The 23,568-nt window shown below is 46.4% G+C and overlaps 1 protein-coding gene and 1 long non-coding RNA gene across 2 annotated transcripts in view; both read left to right on the forward strand.

The window, feature by feature from the left end:
- The window catches only part of LOC140422603 (uncharacterized), a 61,005-nt gene that overhangs the window by 6,326 nt on the left and 31,111 nt on the right, over positions 1 to 23,568 (forward strand). The window lies entirely within an intron of this gene.
- Positions 1,392 to 19,622, forward strand: LOC140418358 (uncharacterized). The gene is made up of 2 exons (XR_011944965.1): positions 1,392 to 1,654; positions 9,874 to 19,622. It is a non-coding gene; the product is annotated as an uncharacterized lncRNA (long non-coding RNA).

Here is a 23,568-nt window from a genome sequence, read left to right on the forward strand (position 1 = left end):
TGTATTTGTGATCTCAAGTCCAACAGCTGCCTGTGTAAAGATTAAACAGGACGTCCGAGCAAGCGATGAGCCACAACCTGGCTTCATGGACATCCGATGGAAAATGAGGTTTTCACTTGAATATCTATTCCTGACTAATGGACAGTTGAATAAGTGATTGATGTAAGACCCTAGAAATAATGGTTATAAATGGGCTTTTGAGAGGGATAATCATATCAGGCAGTGGGCGGTGCACAGTGGTTAGCACTGCTGCCTCATAGCGCGAGGGACCCGGGTTCAATTCCAGCCTCACGTGACTGTGTGGAGTTCTCACTTTCTCCCGGTCTCTGCGTGGGTTTCCTCTGGTGCTCCGGTTTCTTCCCACAGTTCAAAGGTGTGAAGGTCAGGCGGGTTGGCTATGCAAAATTGCCCCTTTGTGTCCTGGGATGTGTATGTCAGGTTAAGGGGTTACAGGGAAGTGGGTTTGGGTGGCACGCACTTTCAGAGGGTCACTGAAGTCTCGATGGGCCGAATAGCCTCTTTCTGCACTGTCGGGATTCTGTGACCTCAGATATCAGAAATCTCTGGAATTCCACATGTCCTCATTGCTCTCAGTCAGGTAGAGTCAGTCACACGTGGCTCTGTCATGACGTTTCCATTCCTATTTTATCACACACCTCCCAGTGACACCACAACACAACATTTTTGCTCCTTTCCACCTTCTCTTCCTTTCCACCTTGTCCTCCTTTTATTGTCTAATAATAATAGTAACAGAGTAACACACACCAGAATAGGAATAACAGGCAGCTTATTGTCTAATAACTGTGACAAAGTAACAGGGGTGGCATAGTGGATAGCACTGTTACCTTACACTGCCTGGGTTCAATCCTGACCTTGGGTCACTGTGTGGAGTTTGTACATTCTTGCTGTGTCTGCACAGATTTCCTGTTGGTGCTCTTCTTTCCTCCCACACAGTACAAAGATGTGCAGGTTAGGTGGATTGGCTATGCTAAATTGTCCCTGGGAGGGGTTATGAGGATAGGGTGGGACTTTGGATTCAATGATCATAGAATTGCTACAGTGCAGGAGGCCATTTGGCCCATCGAGTCTGCACCGCCCCTCTGAAAGATCACCCAATCTGGGCCAATCTCCCACCCTATCCTCATAACCGCTCCCAGGGACAATTTAGCATAACAGTCCACCTCACCTGCACATCTTTGGACGGTGAGGGAGGAAACAAGAGCAGCGGCAGGAAATCTGTGCAGACACAGATGTGTTCACTCACACACACTGCAGCCTGACTTTTATTATGGGAACAGACACTGTGTTTGTTACTCTCAAAGTGAGTGAATCCGTTGCTGTTTATCCTCTGGGCCCCATCTCCACTATTATTGTCTGATTGTCCCACTGAGACTCCCACTGTTATTATTGGACAATCAGCGAGTCAGCCTGAGCCTGTGGCCACTCTCACCATCTGTAACCGTCACAATGCCCGGGTGATTGACGGCAGCTCCCGACCAATAGGAAAAGGAGGGGCGGAACGGAATTTCCCGACCGAAAGCGGCTGGTCCTCCAACCAATCGGAGTGAATGAGGGGCGGGGCCCGCTGTGATTGAAGCTTGCGCAGTGTGGGTAATGGCGAAGGAGAAGCAACTTTTCTTCAGATCCGAAATTGGTAAGAGGCGTTTAACAGTATAGAGGCAGCGAGAGAAAGCGGGAGTGGGCGGAAACGTTGTGTAAAGCTGTTGCAATGGCAAACCTCGCAAAAGTTTACGGGACCCAATTTGTACCGAGCGGGGCTGCAGCTCTTCACGTTCGGCTCGGGTTAACGGCCGCCATCTTTAATGTGTATCAGGGCGCATGCGCGTTTGTCATTTCTGTCGCGGGCGATGTTTCAATGAGTGGGAGGAGCTTATTCCCCATTGTTCAGAATGGAGACAACTTGTCCATCAAACTGGATTAGTCTTTGAGTCCCAATGTCTTATTGATGCGAAGCGGTGGCAGAGATGGAAAGAAAAGGAAGCCAATCCTGTCCTCCAGATATTACGGTCTTATTAGATATCCTGTTCCATGTGTCCAAAGCACTGCGGCTCTGTTAATCAGCACAGTAGCATAGTGGTTAGCACAATTGCTTCACAGCTCCAGAGTCCCAGGTTTGATTCCTGGCTGGGACACTCTGTGCGGAGTCTGCACGTTCTCCCCATGTCTGCGTGGGTTTCCTCCGGGTGCTCGGGTTTCCTCCCACAGTCCAAAGATGTGCAGGTTAGGTGGATTGGCCATGCTAAATTGCCCTTAGTGTCCAAAATTGCCCTTAAGGTTGGTTGAGTGGGGTTACTGGGTTATGGGGATAGGGTGGTGTGGGCTTGAACATAGAACATAGAAAATACAGCACAGAACAGGCCCTTCGGCCCACGATGTTGTGCCGAACCTTTGTCCTAGATTAATCATAGATTATCATTGAATTTACAGTGCAGAAGGAGGCCATTCGGCCCTTTGAGTCTGCACCGGCTCTTGGAAAGAGCACCCTACCCAAACTCAACACCTCCACCCAACACCAAGGGCAATTTTGGACACTTAAGGGCAATTTATCATGGCCAATCCACCTTTGGACTGTGGGAGGAAACCGGAGCACCCGGAGCAAACCCACGCAGACACGGGGAGGATGTGCAGACTCTGCACAGACAGTGATCCGAGCCGGAATCGAACCTGGGAACCTGGAGCTGTGAAGCAATTGTGCTATCCACAATGCTACCGTGCTGCCCTTGAGAACAAATAAACCTACACTGTATCATTTTACCGTAATCCATGCACCGATCCAATAGCAGCTTGAAGGTCCCTAATGTTTCTGACTCAACTACTTCCACAGGCAGTGCATTCCATGCCCCCACTACTCTCTGGGTAAAGAACCTACCTCTGATATCCCTCCTATATCTTCCACCTTTCACCTTAAATTTATGTCCCCTTGTAATGGTTTGTTCCACCCGGGGAAAAAGTCTCTGACTCTCTATTCCCCTGATCATCTTATAAACCTCTATCAAGTCGCCCCTCATCCTTCTCCGTTCTAATGAGAAAGGGCCTAGCACCCTCAACCTTTCCTCGTAAGACCTTCTCTCCATTCCAGGCAACATCCTGGTAAATCTTCTTTGCACCTTTTCCAAAGCTTCCACATCCTTCCTAAAATGAGGCGACCAGAACTGTACACAGTACTCCAAATGTGGCCTTACCAAAGTTTTGTACAGCTGCATCATCACCTCACGGCTCTTAAATTCAATCCCTCTGTTAATGAACGCGAGCACACCATAGGCCTTCTTCACAGCTCTATCCACTTGAGTGGCAACTTTCAAAGATGTATGAACATAGACCCCAAGATCTCTCTGCTCCTCCACATTGCCAAGAACTCTACCGTTAACCCTGTATTCCGCATTCATTTTTGTCCTTCCAAAATGGACAACCTCACACTTTTCAGGGTTAAACTCCATCTGCCACTTCTCAGCCCAGCTCTGCATCCTATCTATGTCTCTTTGCAGCCGACAACAGCCCTCCTCACCATCCACAACTCCACCAATCTTCGTATCGTCTGCAAATTTACTGACCCACCCTTCAAGTCCCTCATCCAAGTCATTAATGAAAATCACAAACAGCAGAGGACCCAGAACTGATCCCTGCGGTATGCCACTGGTAACTGGGATCCAGGCTGAATATTTGCCATCCACCACCACTCTCTGACTTCTATCGGTTAGCCAGTTTGTTATCCAACTGGCCAAATTTCCCACTATCCCATGCCTTCTTACTTTCTGCAGAAGCCTACCATGGGGAACCTTATCAAATGCCTTACGAAAATCCATGTACACTACATCCACTGCTTTACCTTCATCCACATGCTTGGTCACCTCCTCAAAGAATTCAATAAGACTTGTAAGGCAAGACCTACCCCTCACAAATCCGTGCTGACTATCCCTAATCAAGCAGTGTCTTTCCAGATGCTCAGAAATCCTATCCTTCAGTACCCTTTCCATTACTTTGCCTACCACCGAAGTAAGACTAACTGACCTGTAATTCCCAGGGTTATCCCTAGTCCCTTTTTTGAACAGGGGCACGACATTCGCCACTCTCCAATCCCCTGGTACCACCCCTGTTGACAGTGAGGACGAAAAGATCATTGCCAACGGCTCTGCAATTTCATCTCTTGCTTCCCATAGAATCCTTGGATATATCCCGTCAGGCCCGGGGGACTTGTCTATCCTCAGGTTTTTCAAAATGCCCAACACATCTTCCTAACAAGTATTTCCTCAAGCTTCCCAATCTGTTTCACACTGTCCTCTCCAACAATATGGCCCCTCTCATTTGTAAATACAGAAGAAAAGTACTCGTTCAAGACCTCTCCTATCACTTCAGACTCAATACACAATCTCCCGCTACTGTCCTTGATCGGACCTACACTCGCTCTAGTCATTCTCATATTTCTCACATATGTGTAAAAGGCCTTGGGGTTTTCCTTGATCCTACCCGCCAAAGATTGTTCATGCCCTCTCTTAGCTCTCCTAATCCCTTTCTTCAGTTCCCTCCTGGCTATCTTGTATCCCTCCAATGCTCTGTCTGAACCTTGTTTCCTCAGCCTTACATAAGTCTCCTTTTTCCTCTTAACAAGACATTCAACCTCTCTTGTCAACCATGGTTCCCTCACTCGACCATCTCGTCCCTGCCTGACAGGGACATACATTGGGTAGGATGCTCTTTCCAAGAGCCGGTGCAGACTCGATGGGCCAAATGGCCTCCTTCTGCACTGAAAATTCTATGAGTCACATGAAGACCCAAGGCAGAAGCTCACAACACGTGAGTAGACATTGCCCTCAAATCAAGGGACTGCTGATGACAACGAGGATCAGTGTGCAGCGGAGGGTATGAGCGGTCATCCTGGACCAGGGAGCAGGAGGAGGACTGACTGCGATGGATTTTGGAAACTCCTTTTACAGGAGATTAGACCATAAGACATAGGAGCAGAATTAGGCCACTCGGGATCATTCTTGTGAACCTCCACTGGACCCTTTCCAAGACCAGCACATCCTTCCTTAGATACGGGGCCCAAAACTGCTCACAATACTCCAGATGGGGTTTGACCAGAGCTTTATACAGCCTCAGAAGCACATCCCTCGTCTTGTATTCTAGCCCTCTTGACATGAATGCTAACATTGCATTTGCCTTCTTAACTGCCGACTGAACCTGTACGTTAATCTTAAGAGAATCATGAACAAGGACTTCCAATTACCTTTGTGCTTCTGATTTCCGAAACATTTTCCCATTTAGAAAATAGTCTATGCCTAAATTCCTTCTTCCAAAGTGCATAACCTCACACTTTTCCACATTGTATTTCATTTGCCACTTCATTGCCCACTCTCCTAGCTTGTCCAAGTCCTTCTGCAGCCCTCGTGCTTCCTCAATACTAACTGTCCCCCTTTAGATCTTTGTATCATGTGCAAACTTAGCAACAGTGCTTTCAGTTCCTTCTTCCAAATCATGAATGTATATTGGAAAAAGTTGTGGTCCCAGCACAGACCACTGAGGCACACCACTAGTCACCGGCTGCCATCCTGAAAAAGACCCTTTTATCCCCACTCTCTGCCTTCTGCCGGCCAGCCAATCCTCTATCTATGCCAGGATCTTACCCTTAACACCATGGGCTCTTAACATATTTAACAGTCTACTGTGCGGCACCTTGTCAAAGACCTTCTGGAAATCTAAATAAATCACGTCCACTGGTTCTCCTTTGTCTATCTTCCATGCTACCTCCTCAAACGGACTTGTTCGGCATGACCTCCCTTTGACAAAGCTGTGCTGACTCAGTCCTATTTTACCATGTACTTCCCAATACTCCGCGATCTCAGCTTTAATAACGGACTCCAAAATCCTAGCAATGACCGAAGTCAGGCTAACCGGCCTCGAAGTTCCCATCTTCTGCCTTCCTCCCTTCTTAAACAGCGGTGTTACATTAGCCACTTTACAGTCCTCTGGAACCCTTCCTGCCTCCAGTGATTTCTGAAAGATCACCACCAATGCCTCCACAATTTCCTCAGCTATCTCTTTTAGAACCCTGGGGTTCTAAACCCATCCGGTCCAGGTGGTTTATCTACCTTTAGACCTTTCCCCAGAACCTTCTCCTTAGTGATGGCCACTGCACCCACCTCGGCCCCCTGATTCTCCTGGATCTCTGGCATCCCACGTGTCTTCCACCATGAAGACTGATGAAAAGTAACTGTTCAGTTGCTCTGCCATTTCTTTGTTTCCTATTATTACTTCTCCAGCCACATTTTCCAATGGTCCAATGTCTATATTTGCCTCTCTCTTACCTTTTATATATTGAAAAAAACTCTTCATATCTTCACTTATTACTAGCTAGCTTGCACTTCTATTTCATCTTCCTTTATTGCTTTTATAGTTGTCCTCTGATCGCTTTTAAAGGCTTCCCAATCCTCTGGCTTCCCACTAATCCTCGCCAAATTGTATGCTGTTTCATTTGCTGTCCTTGACTTCCCTCTTCAACCATGGATGCCTTGTCTCCCCTTTAGCATGTTTCCTCCTCCTTGGGATGACTTTCTGTTGTGAATTGGACATTTTGAAATCTCTCTCAGTGTACCTGAACAGGGGCAGGAATGTGGCGACTAGGGGATTTTCACAGTAACTTGATTGCAGTGCTAATTACTTGTGACAATAAAGATTATTATATTATAATTGGGGGGGATAAAACTCATGCAGATTTGCAGCTCCACAAAGTGTTTCCAACTCCTCCCACACATCTCCTTAACAGGTTGACGCATTTATTTGTCTTGACTAAAAGGGTGGTCACTGGTGGCACGGTGGTGCAGTGGTTAACATTGCCGTCTCACTGTGCCGAGGACCAGGTTCGATCCCAGCCCCGGATCACTATACGTGGGGTGTTTGCACATCTCTGCACATTCTCCCCATGTCTAAGTGGATTGGCCACGCTAAATTGCCCCTTAATTGGAAAAAAAATAATTGACGTTGAATGGGCATCTTGACAAATACATGAAGAGGATGGGAATAGAGGGATACGGACCCCGGAAGTGTAGAAGATTTTAGTTTAGATGGGCAGCATGGTCGGCACGGGCTTGGAGGGCCGAAGGGCCTGTTCCTGTGCTGCACTGTTCTTTGTTCTTTGTTGTTCTAAATTTATTTTTAAAAAGGCTTGTCTCTTTCCTGATGTTCACAATTAAAGGGGTGGGTTCCCCAGGAGATGGCTGACATTTCAGGGGACAGTAAATTAATAATGGACAGAGATATGTCTCGTGTTGTTACATGGCACAGATTAGATATATTATTTGCAGTTTGTAATAAAGTAAATTTGTTCTGATATATATATATATATAATATATATGGTTAGGTGGATTGGCCATGATAAATTGCCCTTAGTGTCCAAAATTGTCCTTAGTGTTGGGTGGGGTTACTGGGCTATGGGGATAGGGTGGAGGTGTTGACCTTGGGTAGGGTGCTCTTTCCAAGAGCCGGTGCAGACTCGATGGGTCGAATGGCCTCCTTCTGCACTGTAAATTCTATGATAATCTATGATAAGACTGCAGCTATGTCATAGATTTCCAGTCATCTCTTCTCTCAGAGGGTTGTTAGTCTTTGGATTTCTCTTTCAGAGGGACCAGTTGTATCTGAAAAATTAAAATGAAAATCGCTTCTTGTCACAAGTAGGCTTCAATTAAGTTACTGAGAAAAGCCCCTAGTCGCCACATTCCGGCGCCTGTTCGGCGAAGCTGGTACGGGAATTGAACCGTGCTACCGGCCTGCCTTGGTCTGCTTTCAAAGCCAGTGGTTTAGCCCTGTGCTAAACAGCCCCTATCTGGGGATCATTGAATATATCAAAGCACAAGTTTGACAGATATTTTATTGACAATGGAGTTAAGGGTTATGGACAACAGGTAGGAAAATAGAGAGAAAGCTGAGATGAGGATGTGGTGAAGCTTTGGAATTCTCTACCCCAGAGGAATGTGGAGCCTCAGTCATCAGGGATATTCAAGACAAATATTGGTAGGTTTCTAGATATTGAAGATATCGAGGGATATGGGGATTGTGTGGGAAAATGGTGCTGGGATAGATCGGCCAAGGATCGCATTGAATGGTTGAGCAGACTCAGTGGGCCGAATGGCCTACTCTTGCTCCTATTCTAATAGAACATAAGAACTAGGAGCAGGAGTAGGCCATCTGGCCGCTCGAGCCTGCTCCACCATTCAATGAGATCATGGCTGATCTTTTGTGGACTCAGCTCCACTTTCCTGCCCGAACACCATAACCCTTAATCCCTTTATTCTTCAAAAAACTATCTATCTTTATCTTAAAAACATTTAATGAAGGAGCCTCTACTGCTTCACTGGGCAAGGAATTCCATAGATTCACAACCCTTTGGGTGAAGAAGTTCCTCCTAAACTCAGTCCTAAATCTGCTTCCCCTTATTTTGAGGCTATGCCCCCTAGTTCTGCTTTCACCCGCCAGTGGAAACAACCTGCCCGCATCTATCCTGTCTATTCCCTTCATAATCTTATATGTTTCTATAAGATCCCCCCCTCATCCTTCTAAATTCCAACGAGTACAGTTCCAGTCTACTCAGCCTCTCCTCGTAATCCAACCCCTTCAGATCTGGGATTAACCTCGTGAATCGCCTCTGCACACCCTCCAGTGCCAGTACGTCCTTTCTCAAGTAAGGAGACCAAATCTGAACACACTACTCCAGGTGTGGCCTCACTAACACCTTATACAATTGCAGCAGAACCTCCCTAGTCTTAAACTCCATCCCTCTAGCAATGAAGGACAAAATTCCATTTGCCTTCTTAATCACCTGTTGCACCTGTAAACCAGCTTTTTGCGACTCATGCACTAGCACACCCAGGTCTCTCTGCACAGCAGCATGTTTTAATATTTTATCATTTAAATAATAATCCCTTTTGCTGTTATTCCTACCAAAATGGATAACCTCACATTTGTCAACATTGTATTCCATCTGCCAGACCCTAGCCCATTCACTTAGCCTATCCAAATCCCTCTGCAGACTTCCAGTATCCTCTGCACTTTTTGCTTTACCACTTCTCTTAGTGTCGTCTGCAAACTTGGGACACATTGCCCTTGGTCCCCAACTCCAAATCATCTATGTAAATTGTGAACAGTTGTGGGCCCAACACTGATCCCTGAGGGACACCACTAGCTACTGATTGCCAACCAGAGAAACACCCATTAATCCCCACTCTTTGCTTTCTATTAATTAACCAATCCTCTATCCATGCTACTACTTTCCCCTTAATGCCATGCATCTTTATCTTATGCAGTAACCTTTTGTGTGGCACCTTGTCAAAGGCTTTATGGAAATCCAGATATACCACATCCATTGGCTCCCTGTTATCTACCGCACTGTTAATGTCCTCAAAAAATTCCACTAAATTAGTTAGGCAAGATCTGCCCTTTATGAACCCATGCTGCGTTTGCCCAATGGGACAATTTCCATCCAGATGCCTCGCTATTTCTTCCTTGATGATAGATTCCAGCATCTTCCCTACTACTGAAGTTAAGCTCACTGGCCTATAATTACCCGCTTTCTGCCTACCTCCTTTTTTAAACAGTGGTGTCACGTAATCTCTGTGTCCTGGTCAGGAAGCAGAGAGCTGAGCTTGGATCTGTCAATCAACATGAATCAGCACCTTCAGGAGAATTGGGAGGGTGAATATTAGATACAGCAGAGTGAGAATGGAGGGAGATTGTGTGGGATGGAGATTTACAGATTTTGGAGACCAAGAGAGGAAATAATGTTCCATAGGAACTAGAATTGTCTGTTCTGAATTTCTATCCCGTACTAACAATGATGACTTTTGTAAATTGTATTTAAAGGATATTGGAAGAGGAGGAATTATAGACAGAAATCTCAAACATCACGTCTTGATGTGACAAACTCACTCGATTCCTTCTGATCTGAATATCATCGGGCTCTGAATATCATCGGCGAGAAGGAGAAATGTTTGTCTGATCTATCAGCTTCAAAACATTTTAAATGTGAGTGTGATGGGAAAAGCACCAAGACCCACACAACACACACCCGAGTGAGAGTGTTCCAGTGAACTGACTGTGGAAAGAGCTTCAAGGTGTGATACAGCCTGAAAAAACATCACACTATTCACAGTGAGGAGAGACAGTGCACATGGTCTGTGTGCAGACAAGGCTTCCACTGACTGTCCAATCTGGAGAGACACGAGACCCAAAACATGGAGAAACCGTGGAAATGTGGAGACTGTGGGAAGGGATACAGAGTCCCATCTCTGCTGGAGATTCATCGCCGCAATCACACTGGGGAGAGGCCGTTCACCTGCTCTCAGTGTGAGAAGGGATTTACTCAGTTATCCACCCTGCAGTCACACCAGCGGGTTCACACAGGGGAGAGGCCATTCACCTGCTCTCGGTGTGGGAAGGGATTCACTCGGTTATCCACCCTGCAGGCACACCAGCGAATTCACACTGGGGAGAGGCCGTTCACCTGCTCTCAGTGTGAGAAGGGATTCGCTCAGTTATCCACCCTGCAGACACACCAGCGAGTTCACACTGGGGAGAGGCCGTTCACCTGCTCTCAGTGTGGGAACGGATTTATTGATTCATCCACCCTGCAGACACACCAGCGAGTTCACACTGGAGAGAGGCCGTTCATCTGCTCTAAGTGTGGGAAGGGATTTATTGATTCATCCACCCTGCGGAAACATCAGCAAGTTCACACTGGGGAGAGGCCATTCACCTGCTCCCTCTGTGGGAAAGGATTCACACTGTTATCCAACCTGCAGAGACATCAGCGAGTTCACACTGGGGAGAAGCCATTCACCTGCTCTTAGTGTGGGAAGGGATTACATAGAAAATAGGAGCAGGATGAGACCATTTGGCCCTTTGCACCTGCTCCGCCATTCATTATGATCATGGCTTACCATCCATAGCCTAATCCCGCTTTCCCCTTCATATCCTTTGATCCCCTTCGCCCTCAGTGCTATATCCATCTGCTTCTTGAAAACATACAATGTATTGGCCTCAACTATTTCCTGTGGTAACAAATTCCACTGACTCACCAATCTCTGGTTGAAGAAATCTCTGTCCTAAATGGTCTAGCCCGTATCCTCAGACTGCGACCTCTGGTTCTGTACACTCCCACCATCGGGAAAATCTTTCCTGCATCTACCCTGTCAAGTCCTGTTAGAATATTATAGGTTTCTCTGAGGTCCCCCATTCTTCTGAACTCCAGCGAATACAATCCTAACATTCAATCTCTCGTCCGTCAGTCCCACCATCCCAGGAATCAGTCTGGTAAACCTTTGCTGCACTCCCTCTGGAGCAAGAACATCCTTCCTAAGGAGACCGAAACTGCACACAATATTCCAGGTACTGCCTCACCAAGGCCCTATATAATTGCAGCAAGATATCCCTGCTCCTGTATTCAAATCCATTCGCAATGAAGACCAGCATACCATTTGCCTTCTTTACCGCCTGCTACAGCTGCATGCTTTCCTTCAGTGACCAGTGTACGAGGACACCCAGGTCTCAATGCACATTCCCCTCGTAATTTATGGCCATTCAGCTAATAGTCTGCCTTCTCATTTTTTTTTTAATGAACAATTTTATTGAGGTATTTTTGGCATTGTAAACAGCCACAGTGTACAGTAATGTGCCATTATCACGAGAAACATAGTGCAAAAAAACAAGTCATCTCTCACAAACACCCGCCTATTTATCCCCCTACTCTACTCTACTCACCACACACCCCCTCCCCCCCGCCCGCTGACGTTTAATTCTCCGCAAAGAAGTCGATAAACGGTTGCCACCTTCGGGCGAACCTTGTCATTGATCCTCTTAAGGCGAACTTAATTTTTTATAAACCGAGAAAACTTTCGGACATGGCAAGCTATATTTCAGTCTTTGGGTGCTTTGAGTCCCTCCATGCCAGCAGTATTCGTCGCCTGGCTACCAGGGAAGCAAAGGCCAAGGCGTCGGCCTCTTTCTCCTCCTGGACTCCCGGGTCTTCCAAAACCCCAAAAATTGCCACCTCTGGACTCATCGCCACCCTTGTTTTCAAAACCTGGGACATGAAGTCCGCAAAACCCTCCCAGTATCTCCTAAATTTTGGACATGCCCAGAACATGTGGACATGGTTCGCTGGGTCTCCTGCGCATCTAGCACACTTGTCCTCCAGTCCAAAGAATTTACTCATCCGGGCCACCGCCATGTGTGCCAGATGGACGACCTTGAATTGAATCAGGCCGAGCCTTGCGCATGTTGGAGTTGAGTTTACCCTACTCAGGGCTTCCGCCCATACGGCGTCCTCCATCTCCTCACCGAGTTCCTCCTCCCACTTAAGTTTCAGTTCCTCTGTCTGAGACTCCTCCGCTCTCATGAGCTCTTTATAGACGTCCAAGACTCTCCCTTCTCCCATTTCTCCCTTGGAAACTACTCTGTCCTGGATCTCGTTTGGTGGGAGGCGTGGGAAGGATGGGACCTATCTGCAAACGAAATCAGGTACTTGCAAGTACCTGAAGTCCTTTCCCCATGCCAGTCCAAATCTCTGCTCCAGCTCCCTTATGCTCAAAAAACTCCCTACTAGGAACAAATCGCCCATCCACCCCGCCCCCACCCTTCGCCATGCTCGGAACCCGCCATCCATGTTCCCCGGGTTAAAACGGTGGTTGTCACAGATTGGGGACGAGACCGATGCTCTCACCTCCCCCACATGTTTCCTCCACTGGCCCCAGATCCACAGGGCCGCCACCACTACAGGGCTGGTGGAGTACCTGGCCGGCGGGAGCAGCAGAGGAGCCGTGACCAGGGCTGCTAGACTGGTGCCCCTGCATGAAGCTGCCTCCAGCCACCCCCAAATAGACCCCGTACTCACCATCCATTTCCTTATCATGGCTATATTGGCTGCCCTGTAGTAGTTGCTAAGATTCGGCAGCGTCAGTCCCCCCTCGCTGCGATTCCTCTCTAGCATCACTTTCTTCATCCGCGGGGACTTCCCCGCCCAAACAAAGCCCCTAATAATTTTATCAACCCGTTTAAAGAAGGATGAAAATTGGGAGGCACTGGAAAATAAATAGGAATCTCGGGAGGATCGTCATCTCCACCGTCTGCACTCTCCCCGCAAGTGATAGCGGGAGTGCATCCCATCTCCGGAACTCACTCTTCATTTGCGCCACCACCCTGGTCAAATTTAACTTGTGTAGCCTGCCCCAGTCTCGCGCCACCTGTATCCCCAAGTATCGGAAGCTCTTCCCGACCAGCCTAAATGGAAGCCCCTTCAACCTATTCTCCTGGCCCCTCGCCTGTACCACAAACATCTCGCTCTTTGTCATATTTAGCTTGTACCCAGAGAATCAGCCAAATTCTCTGTGTTTCCATTATACCATCCATCCCGGTCAGTGGGTCCGATACGTATCGAAGCAAGTCGACTGCGTAGAGCGAGACGCTATGCTTAATCCCCCCGACTATTCCTTTCCAACCCCTGGCTGCTCTCAGAGCAATCGCCAGCAAACAGCAATGGAGAGAGTGGGCATCCCTGTCTGGTCCCGTGGTGTAGTCTAAAATAATCGGATGTTGTCCTATTCATCCTTACGCTAGCTTCCGGGGCCTGATATAGCAATCTGACCCAGTCGATGAAGCCCTCCCCGAACCCGAACTGTCCCAATACCTCCCACAAATAGTCCCACTCCACCCGGTCAAAGGCCTTCTCGGCATTCATTGCCACCACTAATTCCACCTCTCTGCCCTCTGGGGGCATCATGATCACGTTAAGTAGTCTTCTTAAGTTGGCTGTCAGCTGTCTACCTTTAACGAACCCAGTTTGGTCTTCCCCAATTACCTCCGGTACCCAGTCCTCAATTCTAAACGCCAAGACCTTAGCCAGCGGCTTAGCGTTAACATTGTTCAGGGAGATTGGCCTATATGACCCACACGCTTCCGGGTTCTCGTGCCGTTTTAGTATCAGTGAGATGGTGGCTTGTGACATCGTCGGGGGTAGAGCCCCTCTGTCCCTCGCCTCATTAAACACCCTGGTCAGAACCGGCCCCACTATCTCCGGGAACTTTTTGTAGAACTCTACCGGGTATCCATTCGGCCCCGGGGCTTTGCCCTACTGCATGTCCTTCAAGCCACCCAGTATTTCCTCCACCCTGATCGGGGCCCCCAACCCGTCTACTAGCCCCCTTCGCACTTTAGGGAAGGTCAGTCCGTCCAAGAAGCACCTCATCCCTTCCGGCCCCTCGGGGTTCCGAGGTATAGAGCTTGCTATAGAAATCCTGAAACACCTTGTTCAGTCCTGTTGGGTGGTCCACTTTGTTTCCCTCACCATCCGCTACCCAACCTATTTCTCTGGCTACTTCCTTCTTCCGGAGTTGTTGCGCAAGCATTCTACTGGCTTTCTCCCCATGTTCATAGATCGCGCCCCTTGCCTTCCTGAGCTGTTCCACAGCCTTACTCGTGGACAGCACTCCCACTTCCATCTGTCTCTGAGTAGGTCCTCCCTCGGGGACTCCGCATATTCCTTGTCCGTCTGGTGAATCTCCCTGACCAGTCTGTCCATTTCCGCTCTGAACCGTTCTATCCCTATGGGCTTGTATAGAGATCAATTCCCCTCTCACCACCGCCTTCAGCGCCTCCCACAGGACCGCTGCTGAGACTTCCTCTGTGTCATTGACCTGCATATAGTTCTGCATACACTTCCTCAGGTCTCTCACACACCCCCTCATCCACTAGTAATCCGACATCCAGTCTCCATTGCGGGCGCAGGTAACTCTCTTTGCAGACCTGCAAGTCAACCCAGTGTGGGGCATGGTCCGAAATAGTGATCGCCGAGTATTCCGTGTCCTTTATCCCAACTAAACAATCCCTACTCATGATGAAAAAGTCAATTCTAGAATAGACTTTATGGACATGTGAGTAAAACGAAAACTCCTTTCCCATCGGCCGACTGGCTCTCCATGTATCTACATCCCCCATTTGCTCCATGAACCGATCAGTTCCCTTGCCATTGCTGGGACCCTACCCGTTCTGGAGCATGACCGGTCTAGGCCGGGGTCGAGAACCGTGTTAAAGTCTCCACCCATAATCAGCTTGCGTGAGTCCAAGTCGGGAATTTTCCCCAACAGCCTTTCAATGAAGTCTGCATCGTCCCAGTTTGGGGCATATACATTCACCAGGACTACCCTCATTCCCTCAAGCTTGCCGCAGACCATAAGGAATCTGCCACCCCATCAGCAATTGTGTCCTCCGCCTTAAATAGAACCCGTTTATTGATCATAATTGCCACCCCCCTGGATTTGGAGTCTAAACCCGAGTGGAAGACCTGGGTAATCCAGCCCTTCCTGAATCTAGTGTGATCACTCACTTCCAAGTGTGTCTCCTGCAGCATGATTCCGTCCGCCTTTAAAGCTCGCAGATGTGCAAACAGACATGTCCTCTTGACTGGCCCGTTTAACCCTCTGACATTCCAGGTGATCAGCCTGGTTGGAGGGCATCCGGCCCTCCCCCTACGCCAATCAGCCATAACCTTTCCTGGGCCCGCCTCCAGCCCATGTGCCGCGCCTCTTCCGGTTCGCCACCTGGCGGCTCCCACCCCCAACCTCCTGTCTGTTACCTGATTCAAATCCCTCCCATGTCAGAATAGCTCCCCCCGCCCCCCCCCCCCCCCTCCAGCAACAACCCTCTGTAACCCAACCCCTGCCATATACTGGCTGTATGCACACCCCCCACCTGGCTTCCGTTGACCAGCTTTCTCAGCTGGCCCGATGACTCATCACTCCGCCCACTTGTCTCGCTCTCATTGTTCCCCTCTCCCATCCCCCCGCCCATCAACACATAACCTCGCATGTCTCCAAATAATACTGCATCTCCTTTCATTTGCCCACTCACTCAACTTGTGCAAATCACACTGAAGGATCTCTGCATCCTCCTCACAATTCACCCTCCCACGCAATTTGGTGTCATCTGCAAATTTGGAAATATTGCATTTTGTTCTCTCCTCCAAACCATTAATATATAGTGTGGCACAATGGTTAGCACCGCTGCTTCACAGCACTGAGGACCAGGGTTCAATCCTGGCCCCGGGGCACTGACCGTGTGGAGACAACGTCTCCCCGTGTCTGCATGGGTCTCACCCCAGAACCCAAAGATGTGCAGGCTAGATGGATTGGCCCTAATAAATTGCCTCTTAATTGGAAAAAAAGAATTGGGTACTTTACATTTTTTTTTAAATCAATTAATATATCTTGTGAATATCTGGGGACCTAGCACCGACCCCTGTGGTACCCCACCCGTCACTGCCTGCCAATTGGAAAAACATCCATTCATTCCTACTTTTGTTTCCTGTCTACCAACCTGTTTTCTATCTATCTCAATACACTACCCCTAATCCCATGTTCCTTAATTTTACACATTTAATCTCTTATGTGGGACTTTGTCAAAAGCCATCTGAAAGTCCAAATATACCACATCCACTGACTCCCCATCATCAACTCTACCAGTTACACCCTCGAAGAATTCCAGTAGATTTGTCAAGCATGATTTCCCCTTCATCAATCCATGCTGATTCTGTCCAATCCTGCCACTGTTTTCTAAGTACTTTGCTATAACATTTTGATAATGGTTTTCTCGAATTTTCCCCACTGCTGATGGTCTATAATTCCCTGATTTCTCTCTATCTCACTTTTTAAATAGTGGAGTTGCATAAATCACCCTCCAATCTTCAGGAACTGTTCCAGAGTCTGTAGAATCCTGGAAGATGACCATCAATGCATCCACTATTTCTAGAGCCACTTCCTTAAGTACTTTGGGAAGCAGATTATTAGGCGCTGGGGATTCATCAGCCGTCAATCCCATCAATTTCTCCAACACCATGTCTCTAATATTGATTTCCTTCAGTTCCTCCCTCTCACTAAATCCTGCATTCCCCAACATTTCTAGTATCTGCTATGTGAAGACAGAACCAAAGTATGTATTTATTTGCTCACCCATTTCTTTGTCCCCTATTATACATTCCCCTGTTTCTGACTGTAAGGAACCTACATTTGGCTTCAATCTTTTTCTCTTCACATTCCTATAGAAACTTTTACAATCAGCCTAATTTCCTGTTTTATGCCATTCCCAACATCACCACTGCAGTTTGGGAGTCTATATACGATGCCCACTAATTATTTTGCCCCAGCTCTACCCATACAGATTGTACATTGTCGGAGCTAATATCCTTCCTCACTATTGCATTAATTTCCTCTTTAACCAGCACTGCCTCGCCACTGCCATTTCCTTTTTGGCTGTCCTTCCTAAATACTGAATATATTCAATTCCCATCCCTGGTCATCCTGCAGCCATGTCTCCATAATCCCGATTATCTCACACCCGTTTGTGCGTCGATTTGGGCGATTCACTCGGTTATGCTGTCTACAGTCACACCAGGGAGTTCATACTGGGGCGAGGCCGTTCACCTGCTCTCAATGTGTGAAGGGACTTTGTAATTCATCGCACTTTCTGAGACACCAACAACTGCACAACTAATTACAGGGATTGGATTCTGCTGGTATAGTTTCTGTTCTCAACTACATCAAAGTCTGCATTTTATTCATTCTGTTGGTCAATGGGGAGGGTCAGAGGGTTTCTTTCTGCTGGACTGGCCGGTCTCACGACTTCGCCTCCAGTGGGCTGATTCTCTCTGAGCCATCTTGCGAGTATCTAGTTTCATATTTCACAAGGAATGAAAGGGGGTTTGGAGGTTAGAAGATGTTTCATTACCATTTCTGTTTGGATACCCCAAAACTCATGCCATATTGCCATGAAGATGGGCTATGGTGGTTACATGGTTCTTTTGTTTAATTTATCTTGGTGCTTCTCACAGAAGAAAACTATCAGGGTATGAGGGGCAAGCTGTCTGAGGTGCACTGGCAAACTATATTAAGTAGTATGGTGGGAGACAGGCAATCACTAATATTTAAGGAATTATTACAGATTGACACGGGGATCGGTTAGCTCAGTTGGCTGGATGGCTGGTTTGTGCGGAGTGACACCAACAGCACAGGTTAAATTCACATACCGGCTGAGGTTAGCCATGGTCTGTGTCAGTATTTATGCTCCACATGATCCTCCACCCACCCCACTACATCTCCCCCAACAGCATCTCATTCTATTCCTTTCTCCATCATTTGTGTATCTAGCTTTACGTCCAATGGATTCATGCTGTTCACCTCAACCACTCGCTGTGGAGTGAGTTCCACATTCTCACCACTCGCTGGGTAAAGAGGTTTCTACTGAAATTCCTATTGGATTATTGAATCCATTCATAATCTTAAAGATTTTCTACAGGTCATCATTCAGTCTTCTCTTTTCCCGAAAAAAGCAGCCCCAGCCTTTCCTGGGTGTTAAATGCTCTCAGTTCTGAATATTTTGAATCTTTGTTGCACCTTCTCCAGTGCCTCTATTTCCTTTTTCTAAATGGAGATAATCAATGTTGACAGAGCTCCCAGTGTAGTCCAACCCTGGTTCTAAACAAGTTGAACATTTCCTCCGTGCTTTTCAATTCTATCCCTCTAGAACGGAACCCTATATAGGGGCCCCACACTTTAGGAAAGATGTGAAGTTCTTAGAGACAGTGTAGCAGACATTAACAAGAATGGCACCAGAGTTGATGGACTCCAGTTAGTTGGAGTGACTGGAGCAGCTGAATTTCTCTCCTGAGATCACAGCTACTGGAGGGTGGTGAATGGGGCCGTTCAGCCCTTTGAGACCATGTCGGCTCCCTGTGGAGGAAGCCAGTCTGTCCATTGCCCCATTCTATCCCCAAATCCCCATGGTTTATTTCTGTCAGTGCCCGCCCAATTTCCTATTGAAATCATTCCTTCATCTCCTACCCTCTTGAGCAGTAGGTTCCAGGTTGTTACCACTCCCTTTACATCTACACAAGGCTCATGGAGCATCGAGGAGTCTATTTGGCCCATTTTTCCCGTGCCAGCTCTTTGTACAGCGACCCATTTAAGCCCATAGTTCGATTATTTTGTTTTCTTTTTCAGAATGTACCAAATTCCCTTATGGAAGTTACAGTCCAATGAGATTCCAGCACCATTTATAGACAGTGCATTCCAAATCACAACAACTCGCTGTGTTTTACAACAGATAATTGTGCCTATGGTGTGTCTGGAGTTTCACAGAGTATTCAAAATGGTGTCAACGACGTGCTTATTACCAAAATTAAGACTCTACCTTTATCAATAAATTGGTGAGGACACCAAGTGTAATATATCCTAGTTTGCGGACAGTTAGAACAAATGTACATTTCTATAAAACATCTCATGACCACTGGACCTCCGAAAGTGTTTTAAAGCCAATGGAGTACTTTTGAAACATATTCACTGTTGTAATGTAGGAAGCTGTAAGTACACATGTGTAATCACATTTAGTTATAAAATTGTTATTTTCATAGTGTAATCACTATCATTAGTAACAAGGTCAAGGAAGCCCTTTTATACCTCGAACATGTGGCTTCCTGCAGCCATTTCACCTTCTGTACCTTTTCTATATTAACTATGTATTGATTTCACAGCAAAAAACAATTAAATTCATGATTATTCAGTAGTGAACATTGATTATCATTAGTGAATTGGTGTATTGGGTAATTATGTTGTAAAGACTAGATCTTTATTTTAAAAAATAACATGATCAACCAAAATGTTTCCAGAAACTGCAGAGTTATCAGAATTTGGTTGAAAAAATAAATTACTTTATAATTTTGAGAAGTTACTAGACATCATATTCTGCCAAGTCTATGTGGGCTAGGCAGTGGTGTAATGGTATTGTTACTGGGCTGGTAATCCAGAGACCCAGGTTAATGCTCTTGGGGATCTGGGATCGAATCTGGCAAGATAGATGGTGAAATTGAATAAAAGTTTGCAATTAGAAGTCCAATGATGACATTGTTGATTGTTGTAAAACCCACCTCGTTCACTAAAGACCTTCATGAAATCTGCTCTCCTTATGTGGCCTAGCCTAAACGTGACTCCAGATCCACAGCAATGTTGCGGTTAATTTGTAAGTGTCCCCTGAAATAGCCTCACGCAGTTCAAGCACAATTGGAATGAGCAGTAAATGCTGGCCCAGCCAGTGACTCCCACGAATGAATAGTTTTTAAGAAGACTCTTTGTTCAATCTGAAATCTAGTAAGAAATTCTCTTTGATTGGATTTTTAATTTTTTTTAAAAGTTAGAGTACCCAATTTTTTTTTTTTCCAATTAAGGGACAATTTAGTATGGCCAATCCACCTAACCAGCACATCTTTGGGTTGTGGGGACATGGGGAGAATGTGCAAACTCCACACGGACAGTGACCCAGAGCCGGGATTCAAACCCGGGTTCTCCGCGCCGCAGTCCTAGTGCTAACTGCTGCGCCACATGCCGCCCTCTCTTTGATTGGATTTGATTTGTTGTCACGTGTACCGAGGTAGTGAAAAGTATTGTTCCATCCATGAAAAAACATAGGACATACGATAAATATACAATGTAAACACAAACACCAGGTGAAGCATATGGAGTGTAGTGCTACTCAGTAGAGAACAGTGCATCTTGTATTAACCAAATGTATTTATTACAAATTACTGTATTAATTATTTTGTAACATGATTAAATGTGTAGTGATCCTTAATTGAGTTACAATTAATGAAACAATTTTTTTTTATTCATTGGACGTGGGCGTCGCAGGCTGTGCCCGCATTTATTACCCATCCCTCATTGCCCTTGAGGGGACTGATAAGAGTCAACCACATTGCTATGTCGTCTGGAGTCACATGTAGGCCAGACTGGGTAAGGACGGCAGATTTCCCTCCCTAAAGTACATTAGTGAACCAGCTGGTTTCATAAATTTTTTATTCCAGATATTTTATTGAGTTTAAATTCCATCACCTGCAGTAGTTGGATTCAAACCCGAGTCCCCAGATCATTATCCTGGGTCTCTGGATTACTTGTCCAGCGACGATACCAGTACACCACCGCCTCCCCACTGTGTAACTGGTTAAATCTCTTTCCACCGTCAGTTCACTGGAACACTCTCACTCGGCTGCATGTGTATTTCGGTGCTTTTCCAGTCACACTGATGTTTGAAATCTTTTCTCACAGGCAGAACAGAGAAACATTTCTCCTTCCACATTCGAAGGATGATATTCAGTTGCTGATGAATCAACTGACTTATGTCCGAACTTGATGCAATATTTAATTTGAATTTCCCGAATGCAAACTTCTATTGTCCTGTGAAAGGAGTTTAGAAAAGTCATCACTGTCAGGACAGGATAGATATTCACAACACCTAATGCTCGTTTCTATGGAATATTCCTTCCTCTCCCATCCCCAAAACCTGTATATCTCCATCTCACACACTCCCTCCATTCTCTCTGCTGTGCCCAATATACACCGTCCCAATTCTTATGAATGACAATTCATGCTGATGAACATATCCATGTTCACTAATTCCTGTGCAGGGCAGAGACCTGAAAAGGATCATACAGGTAGGATATGTATATATTACTGGATTAAAAATGTGTGTAAAGTACACTGCATCACTCGGTGTGGTGATGACATATTGTTAATATCACATGACTAGTATGGGAAGCATGGTGGTTAGCACTGCTATCTCATGGTGCTGAGGTCCCAGGTTGATCCGACTCTGGGTTACTGTCCGTGTGCAGTTTGCACATTCTCCCCCTGTTTGCGTGGGTTTCACACCCACAACCCAAAGATGTGCAGGCTAGGTGGATTGGCCACGCTAAATTGCCACTAAATTGGAAAAAATGAATTGGGTACTCTAAATTTACTTTTAAAAAGTAGAAGTCCAACACACTATCCATTGCCCATAGAGCCATATCCTTTGATCACTTTAGCCCTAAGAGCTATAGCTCACTCTTTCGACAATTTTAGTATTGACGGGCAGCATGGTCAGCGCAGGCTTGGAGGGCCGAAGGGCCTGTTCCTGTGCTGTACTTTTCTTTGTTCTTTGTTCTTGAAATTGCACAATGTTTCGGCCTCAGTGACTTTCTGTGGTAATGAATTCCACAGGCTCATCACTCTCTGGGTGAAGGATTTCTCCTCACGTCAGTTTTATTCCTTATCCTCAAACTATGAGCCCCTAGTTCTGGACTCCCCACCAGCGGGAGCATTATTTCTGAATCTACTCTGTCCACTCCTGTTGAAATTTATATGTTTCTATCAGATCCCCTCTCAGACCCACAAAAATGTGGTTGATCTCAAATGCCCGAACAAATCAACCCAGTTCAAGGGCAATTAGGCAATAAAGGCTGACCCAGCCAGCGAGGTCTAGGTATCATGAATGAATGAAAAAAAATTACAACAAAGAAGATCTTTATTTATGAGTGAATGCACATGACCAGGAACTTGTTACCTATGAGATGAATGAGTTCTAAATGAAATTGGATCAGCACTTGAAGAAATAAACTTACTGGGGAAGGGGATACAGGCAGGGGATATAGACCGGGGAATGGACTGACTGGATTGATCTAAAGAGAGTCAACATGGACACAAGTTGTTAAATTTGACTTTGTGTGCTTTAGTGACACTATAACTGGAAAAATATAACACAACTAGAGTAATATATTACAAGACTAGAAATAATTATGAATGAAATTTATTACAGGCCAATAAATATCTAAAACATACCATATAACATCACGAGACATATCTCTATCCTCTCTTAATTTACTGCCCCCTTAAATGTCAATCGCCTCCTGAGGAAACCAGCCCTTTAATTGCGAACATTAGGAAAGAGACCATCCTTTTAGCCAGACAAATAAATGTCATGCTGAGAGTGCAAAGGATGTTAATGTCTTTAAGAGAGAGAGTGAGAGGAAGGCATGGTGGCTAGCATTGCTGCCTCACAGCTCCAGGGTCCCGGGAGATAGGATGGAGGTGTGGGCTTAAGTACTTACCTACCCTTAAGTAGGGTGCTCTTTCCAAGGGCCGGTGCAGACTCGATGTGGCCGAATAGCCTCCTTCTTTACTGTGGGGATTCTATGACCTGGACCAACCTTTCCAGAGTGTCCAACCTCCCTGGATTCACTTACTTTCCCTTCAGTTTCAGCAAATCAACAATTGAAATCCAGAATTAGAAAAGAAATGGAAAGGGGAAAGAAAGTAAAGTGATTTTCTCACAGATGTTTGAAACAGGAGGAAGTTTCAGTCTCCGTGAAGCTCAATCTTCATTCACACAAAGCCCGCCCTCTGATTGCCTGGAGGTGCAGAGTCCTTCCGGTCCTGCAGAGCTCCTCGTTGGCCGGTTACCGGGAAACCTTGGCTGGAAGGGGTCTTGGTGAGGGACAGGGTTACAATGACGTCACTGTGAAGCAGTGATTCTTATTGGCTGATTCAGGCAGGACTCCGTTGTGGCGTCACAATGGCTCAGAGGGTTTACCCAGCACACAATTGGAGTCCCATTGGGAGAATATCACTGGTTCCTGCAGTAAAACACTGCGGATTGGACAACAGTTCAGCGCATCAAAGTGTCTCCCAGCCCCACGTGGGGTCGGAA

The sequence above is a fragment of the Scyliorhinus torazame genome, chromosome 5 (genome assembly GCF_047496885.1).
Source record: "Scyliorhinus torazame isolate Kashiwa2021f chromosome 5, sScyTor2.1, whole genome shotgun sequence".
Taxonomy (NCBI): domain Eukaryota; kingdom Metazoa; phylum Chordata; class Chondrichthyes; order Carcharhiniformes; family Scyliorhinidae; genus Scyliorhinus; species Scyliorhinus torazame.